Source organism: Astyanax mexicanus, unplaced genomic scaffold (assembly GCF_023375975.1).
Source record: "Astyanax mexicanus isolate ESR-SI-001 unplaced genomic scaffold, AstMex3_surface scaffold_32, whole genome shotgun sequence".
In the NCBI taxonomy this organism is placed as follows: domain Eukaryota; kingdom Metazoa; phylum Chordata; class Actinopteri; order Characiformes; family Acestrorhamphidae; genus Astyanax; species Astyanax mexicanus.
Window position 1 is genome coordinate 7,501 of NW_026040042.1, and position 17,753 is coordinate 25,253.

The window sequence follows — 17,753 nt, forward strand, 5'->3', positions numbered from 1 at the left end:
GTACTAATGCTTTTATAATTTTGTTTAATATTGTGTAATAACACTTTTCAATAACACTTTTATAAACTACAAAAATCCCTATATTGTATAATAAAGCATGCAAATTGTATAAGGAAGCTTATACATTGTTTAAAAGTGTGTTTTTAAAATGCATAAAACTGCCTTTAATGTTTTTAACTGCAATAATGTGTTTACTTACATCATTTAGTAGTGTAAAACTGCTTTTTATTTGTATAATAAAGCATGTAAATTGTATATTGAAGCTTATAAATGGTGTAATAACACTTATATAAAATGTATAAATGTATAAAATGTTTTCATGTTATGTAAAAAGGCTTCTATTTGTGTAAAAATGACGTTATATTATGAAATAATGTTTTTTTTTTAGTTGTTCAATAGTGCTCTTAAAATGTTTAAAAATGCTTCTGCTTCTTTTTTTGTTTTTTTTTATATCGGTAATTTGTTTAGTTACATCGGTAATGTGTAATAATGATTCGTATTAGTATAATAAAGCATGCAAATTGTATTTTGAAGCTTATATGTCATGTAATAATCCCTTTAAATTGTGAAAGAACTATTTTACAATGTACAAAGATGATTTAAATCATTTAAATAAATTGTGTGATATCCCTTGTATAATGTAAATGCATAAAGATAATGAAAATGTATAAGGATTATTTTCAATTATTTAGTAATGCTTGTAGATTGTGTAATTACACTGTTATAATGTATGAAAATGTGTTTAATTTGTATAAATAAAGGATATATATATATATATATGTTAGTGTTTAATAGTGTTTTTACGTTATGTAATAACACTTTAAAATGTATAAAATGCTTTTAAATTGTGTAATAACACTTTTAAACATTATTTGAAATAATGTACTTATGCTTTTACTTGAAATTGAAATGATATTGCTAATTTGTGTAATATTGATTTTATTTGTATGAAAAAGCAGGTAAATTGTGTAGTAATTATTTAAAAATGTGAATTAATGTATTTAAAATGAATGATATCCTCTAAAAACAATAATCCACACTGTCTTGTTGATGGTGATGGGGAGCTCTGGTCTGGTCGTGGGAGGTGAGATGTTTCTGCTCGGTCTGTTTGGACCTTCATTAGCATACTGGATGGAAACGGCCAATCAGATACTCAGATATTCAGTTTCACACAATCGCTGTCCTCCTTGACCCTGATATTAAATTATTTCAATATAAACGTTCTATAAAATCTATTTCTGCATTGTTTTTATACATTAATTCGTTATATATATATTTATGGTTTTCTGGTTTTCAGGTTTCAGGTTTTCTGTTCTATATAATAAAGTTCTGCAGTTTGATAATGAATTTATATATTGAATTATTTCACGTTTTCTACAGTAAAATGTTCCCATTCTGCGTTTTAATACAGCTCATTAAAAAAGTGTGAAAATTCAAGAAACAAAAAAAAAACAGGCATCAGACGAAACACCAGGCCTGAGCTGCACATGGCAGAGCTGTCAATCACAGATCCCTGGATGCTCCAATGGTCCAGATGTTTTGGCAGATTTGTGTTTTTTAATGTTGGGGACAGTGACGAAAAGATTTAAAGCATATATATATATATATATATATATATATATATATATATATATATATATATATATATATATATATATATATATATGGACAAAAATATAAAAAAAACACTTAAAAATGATGAGTTTCTTTGATTTTACCTAATTGAAATCCTCTGGAATATAATCAAGAGGAAGATGGATGATCACAAACCACCAAACCACCAAACTGAACTGCTTGAATTTTTGCACCAGGAGTAAAGCAGCATAAAGTTATCCAAAAGCAGTGTGCAAGACTGGTGGAGGAAAACGTCAACAAGTGTTGATTTCTAATCCATTTCTCATTAAAGCTCTAAATGATAATATGTTTATTTGGAAGTGTCCAGTATACAGATATATGATTTATTTGATTGCTGTTGTATAACAGTATCCAGACAGTACACCAACCTACCCTGGCCTGTTCCTGTTATACCGATCCTGATTAGTGCCAGTTCTATCATAACCCTTTCATCACACAGGCTCAACAGAATTTCTTTCAAATATCAGATTGATTCAACTGAACATGTTTCACAGTACATAGTCAGAACTGCTCGTTTTTTTTTTTTTAATGATGGGCACTATTATCCCACAATGCATTGCAAAATAAAAAGGGGAGGAGCTAATCATATCCGTCTAAAAGTGTATAATAAATGTCAACAATTAATTTAATTTAAGAGAGAGAGAGAGGTTTCTTACAGGAACCCATGTGCCTTAAAGGGTTAATATTCAATGTACAGTTGTAAAATAGTATATTTCATATGTCTATATATGTAATTGTTTATAGAATAAAACTGTGTACACTTTAAAACAGTGTGATGATATATATAGTCTAACACTGTCATGTACATAATACCCATTGGATGCCCAATTAAACAGCCTCATCAAAGTCTTTTTGATTTATATGAAATTCATTTAATTGAGAGTAAAAAATGTAAAAAAAAAAGAGAGCACTCTGATTTTGCTATTTATAGGTTTATGTTTGAGTAAAATGAACATTGTTGTTTTATTCTATAAACTACAGACAACATTTCTCCCAAATTCCAAATAAAAATATTCTCATTTAGAGCATTTATTTACAGAAAATGAGAAATGACTGAAATAACAAAAAAAAAAAGATGCAGAGCTTTCAGACCTCAAATAATGCAAAGAAAACAAGTTCATATTCATAAAGTTTTAAGAGTTCAGAAATCAATATTTGGTGGAATAACCCTGGTTGGTTTTTAATCACAGTTTTTTTTTCATGCATCTTGGCATCATGTTCTCCTCCACCAGTCTTACACACTGCTTTTGGATAACTTTATGCTGCTTTACTCCTGGTGTAAAAATTCAAGCAGTTCAGTTTGGTGGTTTGATGGTTTGTGATCATCCATCTTCCTCTTGATTATATTCCAGAGGTTTTTTTAATTTGGTAAAATCACAGAAACTCATCATTTTTAAGTGCTCTCTTATTTTTTTACAGAGCTGTAGATAAAAATATATATATACATATATATCTGAAAGTCACATGACTCACACACCTCGCCTCATGATTTGCATATTTGCTGTATTTATGCATACATGGCCTTCTTCCTCTTCGGAGAATTCGTTACTGAACACACACACACACTTACACACACACACACACACACTTATACACACACACACACATGTACGTTACCCGGAATATCACACAGGACATTTACAGGTGTGAAGAGATACATATTAAACATACAGCGAGAAATTCCTCCATTAAGAGCTGCATTTCTTCCAGCAGGCCTGATCTGTTCATCAGGGGAAAAACGAGAGCGGGGAGAGGGGGAGAGAGAGAGAGAGAGATATACGAGCTAAAATAAAAGAGAGAGAGAGAGAGAGAGAGAGAGAGATCTTGGTGCGAGTCTCCTGATTTTTTGGCTGTTTATTAAGGCGAGTCTAGTCTTAAGAGAAAGTGCTAAAATATACAGCGAGAAAAGCTGAGAGAGGAGAGGAGAGGAGAGGGGGATGGAGGGGGTGGGGGATGGAGAGAGAGAGAGAGAAAGAGAGGGAGAGAGAGGGAGGGGGGGATGATGGAGGAGAGGAGAGAGGATGAGCTGTACTGTCGGATGCAGAGGATGGGCTACGTGATGAAAAGAGGAACGCAATTAACGTCCAAAAAAAAAATTTAAAAAATTCCCACGATGTGCAGGACTGATACACCTGTCAGGTGTGGTGCGCTGTACCACCTGTGTGTGTGTGTGTGTGTGTGTGTGTGAGTGTGAGTGTGTGTGTGTGTGTGAGAGAGAGGGAGAGTGTGAATGTGAAAGTGTGTGTGAGAGACAGAGAGAGAACAGTGCATTCAACACACTAACATTATGCAAGAACACACACACACACACACACTCACACACACACACACACACACACTCACACACACACACACACACACACACACACACACTCACATACACACACACATATACACACACACAATCATACATTAGTAATTATTAAATCTCAGTATAATAAAATGAGTAAAGTGAAATGTTGTTACTATTAATGTAAAGCTGAATGTAACAATCTGTACATTTTACTCTTTATTATTTTATTCTTGTCTTGTCTTGTTTGTCCTGCACTGTCCTGTCTTGTAATCTATTATCTTGTCTTGTTGTGGAGTGTCTTATCTAGCAGTGTTGTGTCATCTATTGTCTTCTCTTGTTTAGAAGTGTTGTCTCGTCTATTGTCTTGTTTTCTATTTTCTTTTCTTGTTATGTCTTTTCTAGCAGTGTTGTGTCTTGTATTGTCTTGTCTTGTCTAGCAATGTCGTTTTGCCTATTGTTTTGTCTTGTGTTGTCTAGCAGTGTTGTGTAGTCTATTGTCTTGTTGTGTCGTGTCATGCGTTTTCTTGTCTTGACTGCTCCAGCAGTGTTGTGTAGTCAATTGTCTTGTCTTTTTTTATTGTCATGTCTTGTCTTGTCTAGCAGTATCGTGTTGTCTGTCATTTGGCTTATCTTGTCTCACCTCCTCTTGTTATGTATTGTGTTGTGTCTTGTTGTGTCGTGTCATGTCTTTTCTTGTCTTGTCTTCTCCAGCAGTGTTGTGTAATCAATTGTCTTGTGTTGTCTTGTCTTTTCTTGTCATGTCTTGTCTTGTCTAGCAGTATTGTGTCGTCTGTCATCTAGTCTTATCTTGTCTCACCTCCTCTTGTTATGAGTTGTCTTGTGTCTTGTCTTGTCTTGTCTAGCAATGTCATGTAGCCTACTGTCTTGTCTTTTCTTGTCAAGTCTCATTTTGTCTCGTCTTGTCTTGTTGTGTCTTGTCACGTTTTGTCTTGCCTTGACTAGTCTTTTCTTCTAATGCCTTGTCTTGTCATGTCTTGTTGTGTCTTGTCTTGCAGTGACAGTGATTAGCATGTTGGTGGTGTATGAGGTGTTAGTGTGTGTTGTTCTGGTACGAGTGGATCAGTCAGTGCAGTAATACTGCTGGAGTTTTTAAACCCTTTAACAGGGCAGTATATTGGTGCATTTCTTTTATTTATTTATATTACACACCTATATCTTTAGTATTTCTATTCAGTCATTACATATATAAAGATTTCATGTTTGATTAGAAATGTTACTGAAATCCTAATTGTTACTAGAATAGAACATATTTCTAAATCTAGAAGCAAATGCCAAAATATAATGAATAAAAATAATAAAACTGATTTTAAAAAAATAAAATAATAAAATTAACATTTTTCTAAATGCAAATAAAAAATTTGATGTCCTTTACAAACATTTTGTTTTTATCAATCTGCATCCTAAAAAAATATATGCTTATGTATTCTGTCACTGTAAAAAGCATGTAATTAGCTATTATATTAAATGTGGTTTCAACTATTACTAAAATAAAACTCCCAATAAAAATGGGTAAAAGTTTGATCAAAACATCAATTCCATCAAGATTTACAAATTCTGGAAGTATTTTTTTATCTCAAATGATGACATTTTTGAGCAGCTCAATGTCTTCTGTAACAAATAAAAATAATAGCATGTGGCTATAGCATGTCTCCTAACATAACTGTGTTATAACAATTATTATAACAAGTGTAAGTGACAAAAACTGATCAAAAACACACCAAAATAGACTTGGGTTCAAAGGGTTAAATAAGTGTTAATAAATGTAAAATAATTGATATTTATATATATTTTATTTTCTCCTGTTGCTTAATTTAAGGGTTGTTATTAAAAAATCTAAATTAAATAATAACTCACAATTACAGGGCAGTGTGTAAACTGGTGATTAAACCATTAAACCATCTCCCCCCCATCGCTCCCTCCCTCCCTCCCTCTCTCCCTTTATCGCTCCCTCTCTCCTTTCAAGTGCCCCATTTCATCCCTCCATTGATTTCTCGTTATTCATGACTCCCTGCCCCATCAAAAATCTATCATTCCCTCGTTTCCCCCTAAGTGGAGGAGTGACTCTCCTCCGCCTCCTAAATCTGTCCATCATTAATTTTCCACCTCGAGCCTCCATCCCTCCGTCTGCTTCAGAGAGGAAATGAGGCGGAAAGACAAACAGAAAGAACAACAACTGTTCAATAGAGCTGCTGAATACACCAGCAGCTCCACCAGCTCTCCATTCATCCATCCATTCTCTCTCTCTCTCTCGCTCTCTCGCTCTCTGACTCTTACACCAGCTCTTACAATAACTCAGCCAGAGACAGAACACACACACACACTCCTATTTAAACACACACACTTTAAACTAACACACACTTATATTAATAGATAATAATTGAATGTAACACACACTGCAGTTTTGTGTTGCAGTGTATAATTTCGCAGTGTTCTGATGGAGATTTATACAGGAAATTATCATTAATAAAAAATACATTAATAACTAGCATAGTTACGCTACAAACAAGCTTAATTATTCTAATAACCAGCTTAGTTACAGTAATAACCAGCCTAGTTACGCTACAAACCAGCAGATCAACAGTTTAATTACGCTTATAACCATCTTAGTTATGTTAATAAGATAATAAGCAGCTTAGTTACACTATTATGCAGCTTAGTTACGCTAATAAGTATCTTAGTTATGCTAATATGTAGCTTGGCTATCTTGTTCAACTAGTTTAGTCATGCTAATAATTAGCTTAGTTACATTAATAACTAGCTTACTTATGGTAGTTATTAATGTAACTAAGCTAATTATTAGCATGACTAAGCTAGTTGAACAAGATAGCCAAGCTACATATTAGCATACCTAAGATACTTAGCACATTACTTATGCTAATATGTAGCTTGGTAATGTTGTTCAGACAGCTTAGTTATGCTAATAGCCAGCTTAGCTACGTTAATAACCAACTTAGTTACAAAAATAACCATTATAGTTACTCTAATAAGTAGCTCAGTTACGATAATACTCAGCTTAGTTCTGATAATAACCAGGTTAGTTATGCTACAAACCAGATAAGTTACTCAGTTCAACAGCTTAGCTATGCTAATAACCACCTTAGCTAAGTTAATAATGAACATAGTTAAGCTAATAAGCAGTGCATTTAAGCTTAGTTACACTAATATCCATCATAGTTATGCTAATAATTAGCTTAGTTATGCTAATACTTAGCTTCGTTACGGTAACAATTAGCTTAGTTATGCTAATAATCAGCTTAGTTTTGCTGATAATTAGCTTAGTTATGCTGATAATTAGCTTAGTTATGCTGATAAAAAGCTTAGTTATGCTGATAATAAGCTTAGTTATGCTAACAATCAGCTTAGTTATGCTAATAATTAGGTTAGTTACGCTAACAATCAGCTTAGTTATGGTAATATGTAGTGTGGTTATGTTGTTCAATTAGCTTAGCTATGCTAATAATTAGCTTAGTTATGCTGATAATAAGCTTAGTTATGCTAACAATCAGCTAATTCATGCTAATAATTAGCTTAGTTATGCTGATAATCAGCTTAGTTATGCTACTAATTTGCTTAGTTACACTAATAATTAGCTAAGTTAAGGTAAAAATTAGCTTAGTTATGGTAATATGTAGTGCGGTTATGTTGTTCAATTAGCTTAGCTATGCTAATAATTAGCTTGGTGATGCTGATAATACTTGTAGACCAGCTAACCCATCAAAACCTAAATACAAAAAACATAGATTGACATTTTATAATAACATATAAAACATGTATAATCTATAAAACATTTTAATAATAAGTAATTCACATGAAGTAAATTAATTATGTACTTTATGTATATTAACAATGATTTATGAGACATATATGATCATTAGTTGAATAATGTATTTAAAAAAAATACTTGTTTAAATGTTATATTATAGACAGATAACAAAAAAGTTATTTTAAAGTTTTAAATTGTTAAAAACACACTAAGAACACTGATCATTCAGTTTAATCAGCTGCTTCTTTAGAATTAAATAAAATAAAAAACACTTAAACCCTTAAAACCTACAAGCATTAAACACACACTCGCACATTAAACACACTCTTTATATCAAACCAGACCAGTGCAATTCACACAGTGTTCATCCCTCTCTCTCTCTCTCTCTCTCTCTAATTAATAGCCCTCTCAGCCGCTCTCTCTGCTCAGTAATGAAGGGATTAAGCTGCTGCATTAAGAACATATTTAACCTCCAGCTTTCGCTCTGTTTCAATCAGCATTACAGCTCCTTTACCCACAGCAGAGCTCTCAATTAAACCGCACAAAGAACAGAGAGAGGGGGGGGGAGCATCTGCCCACAGAGAGAGAGAGAGAAAAGAGAGAGAGAGAGAGAGAGTCTCCTCTCTGATGATGTCTGGTAGCCTGAGGCGATGATATCAGAGTTCAGAGTGAGGGGTCAGCTGCACTGATCTGCACTGATGGTATCAGAACACCACCAATCATCTGCTTTATCTTCTAAAATCAGGGATATTAAAAAAAAACAGTTTATTCCACTTTATAATTATAATTATTAAAGTGTCTCTAATCTCCATGAGTTGAGAACAAGGTAAGGTTGGATGTTTAGTCTGAATGCAATCAAATCCTCACAGCAATGCTTCCTACTAGATTTATTTATTAGAACCAATAGAAATGTCTAAAAATTAAACTTGCTAGCACTATATGATAACTTTTTTTATAACCAGCTTATTTATGTTGAAAAGTAACTTAGTTAAGCTTATAATCAGCTTGGTTACGGTAACAAGTAGCTTAGTTACGCTTATAAACTTCAGCTTGGTTATAGCTTATAGCGTATATAGGTTATAGCTTGTATAGGTTATGATAGGTTATATCTTATATAGATTATAGCTTGTATAGGATATGATAGGTTATAGCTTATATAGGTTATAGCTTGTATAGGTTATGATAGGTTATAGCTTATATATGTTATAGCTTGTATAGGTTATGATAGGTTATAGCTTATATATGTTATAGCTTGTATAGGTTATGATAGGTTATAGCTTATATATGTTATAGCTTGTATAGGTTATGATAGGTTATAGCTTATATAGGTTATAGCTTGTTTGTAGCTTATACCCTAATAAAGTTCAGCTTAGTTACGCTTATAAGCAGCTTTGTTACTCTAATAAGTAGCCTAATTATGCTTATTACCAGCTTAGTAATGTGATTAAGTAGCTTAGTTACAGTAACAACATAGTTACACTAATAAGTAGCTTACTTACGCTTCTAACCAGCTTAGTTACACTCATAAGTAGCTTAGTTACACCTATTACCAGCTTAGTTGTGCTTATTACCAGCTTAGTTTCACTCATGTACATATATTCCTACTAGATTTTTTTTATTAGAATTTCATAATAAATGAACCAATAGAAATGTCTTTATAACATTTATTTAAATGGTTTTATAACCAGCTTATTTACATTAAAAAGTAGTTTAGTTAAACTAACAAGTAGCTTAGTTAGACTTATAACCAGCTTAGTTACTCTAATAAGTAGCTAAGCTACACCAATATGTTACACAATAACTAGCTTAGTTACGCTCAAAAGTAGCTTATTTAGTGTAATAAGTAGCTAAGTTATGCTTATAACCATCTTAGGTACGCTCCTAAGTAGATTAGTTACACTAATATGTAGTTTACTTATGCTTATTACCAGCTTAGTAACACTTATTACCAGCTTAGTTATGCTTTTTATCAGCTTAGTTAGGCTTATTACCATCTTAGTTATGCTCATAAGTACCTTAGTTACGCTTATTACCAGCTTAGTTACGCTCATAAGCAGCTTAGTTATGTTGACTATCAGCTTAGTTACACTTGTTACCAGCTAAGTTACGCTAATAAGTAGCTTAGTTACATTTATAACCAGCTTAGTTACGCTTATTACCAGCTTAGTTACGCTTATATAATGTGAATGTTTATATTGTATTAGCACTTCATAATAATGAACCAATAGAAATGTCTTAGCATATATTTAAATTATATAACCTGTAAACTGTAATAAATATGTAACAATGTGTGCTTCACCAGTAGTTACACTGTTATTACAAGGGTTATTAATGTGTAATTACACAGTTATTAGAGACACTTAGCGAAAAAGTCTTCCTAATGGAATCTAAAGTGTTTTACCTGTGGCATTATTAATAAGCCCTTTTTAGTCAGTATGCTTTATGTTTACTTCTTACTACTTACTAATCTATTTACTCAACATAACGCTTGCCCCAAACAAACACCAATTTTCACATCTTAGCTTTAAACCAATCGGATCAGGTTCTGTCATAATACTTTTTTTTTTTTTTTTTGGTAATTATTGGATATTAATTGATCAGTAATATTTTTTCTTTGAAAAATGTTTAAAACAGTCAGAAACAGAAACATTTTCCCATGAATTTCTTCTTCTTCTTCTTCTTCTTCTTAATATGATTATTATGAAGCATTGTTAGTATTATTATAAGTCTTAAAAATAGTCTGCGAGTGTGAATAACCTTTACATTGCTGTTTTAAAGCATATAAATATGAAAACTGTTCTTAATAAATTAAAAAGTTAATTTTCATATAGCATCACTTAATGGACTTTTTGTATCCACTGTATTTTAAGAAGGGACTTTAAAAAGGAATGTTGCTTTTTTCTCATATATTTTAGCTAAAGTTTGACTTTATTTTTTTTTTTTTTTTTTATCAGAAAAAGTTTAGTCAGATTTTAGGACAGAAATGTTTCCGCACATTTTTGTAATTATCTTTATTCTTAACTCTATTACAAAAATGCTGTGTTTTATCTGCAGCATCATTAATAAGCCCTTTATAGCATCGTAATTTTCTGAGCTTAGCTTTAAGTTCTGTTAAATATTTGTTCTATTCACAGTTTACTTTTTGTAAATATTGTATATAATTGATCAGTAATATATTTTAAATCATTTCTGAGGTTAAATCAGTCAGAAAGTGTGATTTGTGTGTAAAATTCCTGCAGGTTGAGTGCTGGATTTACTGAACGCTACATACCTGAACCTGAACCTGCATCTCACTCACTTTACACCTGCAGAGAGAAGCAGCCGGAGTGTGTGAGAGTGTTTATTGACCACTTACTGCTCTTTTCCCACCCCTCGACCTTCACCTGACCTCTCAGACTGAAGGTCACACAGAGGTCAGCGTCCCCCAGCAGAAACGACACCTTCGTCCTGATTTTAATTTCCTCTAATTTATACAGATTAGGCTTTAATCGCCTGTCAGCTGGCGTTAGGGTGAAGTGTGTACTGTAGAGTGTGTGTGTGTGTGTGTGTGTGTGTGTGTGTGTACTGTAGATTGTTACTCTTAAATGTTTCAGAACATTAAACAAATTTAATTATTAGTTAAAGACAAAAAGCAGTTTTTAAATTAAGGTTTTTAAATATTATCCCATTATATTAATTAACCACTATTAAAATTATTATGTGTAGAAAAAGTGCTAAAACATAACTTAACTGTGGTTTATCACACCTGCTGAGACAAAAGTTTAACTTTCTGGCATAAAAGTAAAACCACGTTTCAGAAAAAGAACGTAATACCTACTGTAAAACATGGTGGTGGTAGTGTGAGGGTCTGGGGCTGTTTTGCTACTTCAGGACCTGGAAGTCTTGCTGTGTTAAATGGAACATTACATTTCTTTGTCTGGAGAATGTCTGGCCATCTGTTCCTGACCTCGAGCTGAAAACGAAATTTGGGCTCTGCAGCAGGACAATGACCCAAAATCACACCAGAGTGACCTAGTCAAAGTCTAGTCCCCTGAATCCTATTGATATGATGTGGCATGAGCTTAAAAAGCCTCCAATGAGGCGGGATTGCCCAATCCCATCCCCATCCTATTACACTTCATTTTCCGCCAGCAGAGCTTAAATTCTCTACCCAAACCTGACCTGAGATTTCCCACCACTTTCCTCGGGTCAGGTTGGGCTTCAGAAAATAGTCTGAGATGTAGGCATCTGTTTTTTTTTATTGCTATTTTTAATTTATATTAAGCTCTGGCGTGATAATCACAGTATAGCAAAGTAACCAAAGTTATTATGGTTAAAGAAAATTTAAGGAAATAATGAAAACTGAAAGTGAAAAAACATTTTTGTTAACTGAAACTAATAGAATTAGGTATTTAGGTAATTAGGAAAAAACAGTAACTAACTGGAAATGTATTGTGAGTTTATGAAACTAACTAAAACGAATTAAAATTACTGATAGAATTACACACACACACACACACACACACTGAATAGTTAAGCGATCTATCAGATTATGAAGGAACAAATAATGCATCATGTAGTGACTTAAAAACAGTGTCAAATAAACCAAAATACTCTGTGAAGAAGCTTTTAGGAGCTTTTATCTGGGGAGCTGTTAACTTGTCAATTCAAACAATTTAAGTGCAGTCGCAAAAAAAGACCATCAAAAATTTTGCGATGGTGGAACTGGCACTCATCAGGATTCCGCCCCAGGAAAGGAAGAGCGAGAGTTTCCTCTGTTGTGCAGGATCACAAGTATGTCAGAGTTACCAGCCTCATAAACTGAAACTGAGGTGCAATAGTTAGATGTAGATGTAGGCATCTGTTTTTTTATTGATATTTTTATTTTATATAAAGCTCTGGCGTTTTAATCACAATATAGCCAAGCAACCAAGGTTATTATCGTTAAAGAAAACGAAGGAAATAGTAAAAACTGAACTTTTTGTTAACTGAAACTAATAGAAACGGTAATTAAAAGAAAAAAACAGTAACTAACTAAAACAAATTAAAATTACTGATAGAATACCTTTCGTTTTTGTGTTTGTTAATTTATATATAAGCACTGTTTCCACTCGAGCAGTTTTACAGCGAGCGGTGTTGTGCTGAAATCCTGCAGGGAGTCGGATTTGCGGTACGTGACGCTACTTCTTGTTTTAGTGCTCGCATTACCCACGAAATAACGACAGAAAACACTGAGGAAGCTGCACATTTTCTGTATGGGGTTAGAATATGATCATAAGGGAGATAAAAGCATGTGTTTTGTAGTGAAACAGGAGATACAGTATGTGGAATAAACACCTCACAGGTGTAATTCTTAAATAATAGGTCTGCGCTTCTTCAGTGTTGCACTGTTAATGAACATCATTCTGAATCAGATTTTTTGGGCCCGATCTAAGCTCTACCTGCCAGGTAATGGCTTGGATTGGAAGTTAATTGCCGACTCCTGCTGTAGATGATGATAAAATTGTAAGAGATCATGAGAAATGTAAGAACAATAGTAGAAAAATTATAAATTTCAAATACGCCAATAAGAAAACCGTATTTATCGTTAATTAAATCAGATATAATGAACTGGGTTACGGCGAGAGCTGCAGTGAGTGCAGAAACAATGAGCCGAGGAGGGACGCGAGAGCGCGGAGCGAGAGGGGGATCTATTTTGTAAGTTGTTGATGTGTGGAGGCAGAGTCGGAGGTGTAAATCCAGGACCCCCGCCGAACACTGTTGCTATTGTTCACTTCAGCAAAGCAAGCTGTCGCTCCTTCCTTCTTTTCTTTGGGCTCGGCCTATTCTCTCCGTCCTTTTCTCTCCGTTCTTTTCTCTCCGTTCTTTTCTCTCCGTTCTTTTCTCTCCGTTTTTCCGCCCACTGCTCCCTCCGTCGCCGGGCAGGGTGGTGTGGGTGGGGCTCAGCGGGTCGCCGTTAGAGAGGCGCGTGGCAGCACCCTAAAATTAGAGTGAGACACAAAACACACACTCCGGCATTATATACACACACACACACACTCCAACATTATATACACACACACTCCAGAAGTATACACACACACACACATTGAATAGTGAAGTGATCTATCAGTCTATGAAGGAACACATAATGAATCATGTAGTAACTTAAAAACAGCGTTAAACAAACCAGAATACTCAGTGATTGAGTATTTAGATCCTCTTTTTATCTGGGAAGCTGCTTTTAACTTGTAAACCCCAAAAAAATGAAGTGCAGTTGCAAAAAAGACCTTAAAAAAGGTCAAGATGATGGAACTGGCACTCATCAGGATTCCGCCCCAGGAAAGGAAGAGCGAGAGTTTCCTCCGTTGTGCAGGATCGCAAGTATATCAGAGTTACCAGCCTCATAAACTGCAACTGAGTTACAGTTGTTAGAAGAGTTGTAGCAACAAGTTACTACATGATTCCTTTTGTGTTTCCTCAACAGTCTGATAGATCACTTCACTATTCATTTACTCTGTAGGAAAAGGCTGATTTGGCAGCTGATCTGTGGTGTGGTTTCTGGGTATGTGAAATACTACAGTATATATAGTTGCAAGTAAAAGTTCTGAAGAGTCCTGACCTCCTGAACCCAACTGACTGCAGTGCTTTAGAAATTGGGTTTCATTTCTTCCCTTTCCAAGCTTTTACCTTCACCTTTACGGGAGTTTCTCAGTAATGCTCAATGTTTTGGGCCCGATCTAAGCTCGACCCGCCAGGTAATGGCTTGGACAAACTTAATTGCAGAACCCTGGTGTAGATGAAGATAAAATTGTAAGAAAATCATAAGATATGTAAGAACAATTTCAAATACTGCATAATACCAATTAAAAACCAAAAACCAAAGTAATCCCAAAGGGTTCACAAACTTTTTCTTGCCGCTGTATGAGCCACTGCTAACCCGCTAACTGTGCTAACTGTGTTAACTGTGCTAACAGTTATAACTGCAGTGCTTTAGAAATTAGGTTTCCATTTTTTTCTTTCTTTTCCAAGCTTTTACCTTCACCTTTACGGGAGTTTTTCAGTGATCAGTGATGCTTCGTGGACATGCTGCACTTTTTACACCTTTACACCAGGCTTATTGGCATAAACTCCACACAGCTATAATTCTTAAATAACAGATCTACGCTTCTTCAGTGTTGCACTGTTCATTAACATCATTCTGAACAGATTTCGCTCATTGAAACAGCTCAAAAACAGCCAGTTTATAGGGCGGGTCCAGACGGTCTCGGGCTCGGGTCGGGTCCAATTTTTTGGGCCTGATCTAAGTTCTACCCGTCCAGGTAATGGCTTAGATAATATCTGGCCTTCGGACAAACTTAATTGCCGAAACCTGGCGTAGATGAAGATAAAATTGTAAGAAAATCATAAGACATGTAAGAACGATAGTAGAAAAATTATACATTTTAACATACTGCATAATACCAATTTATACAGAAACCCAAGTAATCACAAAGTAATTCACATACTTTTTCTTGCAACTGTATGAGCCACTGCTAACCTGCTAACTGTGCTAACTGTGCTAACTGTGTTAACTGTGCTAACCGTGTTAACTGTGTTAACTGTGCTAACCGTGTTAACTGTGCTAACCGTGTTAACTGTGCTAACTGCAGTGCTTTAGAAATTGGGTTTCCATTTTTTTTTCCTCCTTTTCCAAGCTTTTACCTTCACCTTTACGGGAGTTTCTCAGTGATCAGTGATGCTTCGCAGACATGCTGCACTTTACACCTTTACACCAGGCTAATTGGCGACTGTAAGCGTACATTTCCTTTTTATTTTTAGCGTTTTAGCCACATTAGCCTCCTTATCTCCAGTTTAGAAGATTAAAAGCTTGAGACGGCGAGGTCTGATCCACCGTGTTTCCAGCGCGGGGGGTAAAAAACGTGTAAATGAGATATATTTATGTATTTTTCTTTAAGTGGCCAGCGCGCCCCGCCATGCGTAGCGTCCGGCGCTGAGCTCCCGGCCTCGTCTGACAGACTTTTATTAAAGCGCTGATTATTATTTCTATCTCTCTTCACTGTTCGTTTAACAATAGGCCTGTTTCACACCTACAGGAACAGCACCGACGTGATAATGAGGCATAGCACCCAACGCTAAAAAAACTAGCCTCTCCCTCTTTTCCTCTCTCTCTCTCTCTCTCTCTCTCTCTCTATCGCTTTTCGTCTTTATTAATCTGAATAGAGGCTCGGCTGCTCCGTGCCGAGGGGCTGATGGGGGTCGGGCTGCAGGTTAAAGCTGCGTTTATTTTACTTTATTTATTTGATTTATTTTTTTCACCGACGGCTCAGTGTGAAATAAACAGAGAAGACGATAAAACACACACACACACACACACACATAACTCACACTCACACACTCACACACATTCACAAAAAGAGAGAGAGAGAGGCATCCCTCATCACACTCAGACACACACAGAAAATAAGACATCCAAATCTGAGCTGTGGGTCAATTTTTAATGTAACTTCTAGTTTAATATAATTTGTTTTGCAGTAAATCTGTTTAAATTACATGCAATCATACATTTAACATCATACATTTAACATCATACATTTAACATCATACATTTAACATCATACATTTAACATTATACATTTAACATCATACATTTAACATTATACATTTAACATCATACATTTAACATCATACATTTAACATCATACATTTAACATCATACATTTAACATTATACATTTAACATCATACATTTAACATTATACATTTAACATCATACATTTAACATTATACATTTAACATCATACATTTAACATTATACATTTAACATTATACATTTAACATCATACATTTAACATTATACATTTAACATCATACATTTAACATTATACATTTAACATCATACATTTAACATTATGCATTTAACATCATACATTTAACATCATACATTTAACATCAAACATTTAACATCATACATTTAACATCATACATTTAACATCAAACATTTAACATTATACATTTAACATCATACATTTAACATTATACATTTAACATCATACATTTAACATCATACATTTAACATTATACATTTAACATTATACATTTAACATCATACATTTAACATTATACATTTAACATCATACATTTAACATTATACATTTAACATCATACATTTAACATTATGCATTTAACATCATACATTTAACATCATACATTTAACATCAAACATTTAACATCATACATTTAACATCATACATTTAACATCAAACATTTAACATTATACATTTAACATCATACATTTAACATTATACATTTAACATCATACATTTAACATCATACATTTAACATTATACATTTAACATCAAACATTTAACATCATACATAACATCATACATTTAAAATCATACATTTAACATCATACATTTAACATCATACATTTAACATCAAACATTTAACATCATACATTTAACATCAAACATTTAACATCATACATTTAACATCAAACATTTAACATCAAACATTTAACATCAAACATTTAACATTATACATTTAACATCAAACATTTAACATTATACATTTAACATCATACATTTAACATTATACATTTAACATCTTACATTTAACATTATACATTTAACATCATACATTTAACATTATACATTTAACATCAAACATTTAACATCATACATTTAACATTATACATTTAACATTATACATTTAACATCATACATTTAACATCATACATTTAACATCAAACATTTAACATTATACATTTAACATCATACATAACATCATACATTTAACATCATACATTTAACATCATACATTTAACATCATACATTTAACATCAAACATTTAACATCATACATTTAACATCAAACATTTAACATCATACATTTAACATCAAACATTTAACATTATACATTTAACATCATACATTTAACATCAAACATTTAACATTATACATTTAACATCAAACATTTAACATCATACATTTAACATCAAACATTTAACATCATACATTTAACATCATACATTTAACATTATACATTTAACATCATACATTTAACATCATACATTTAACATC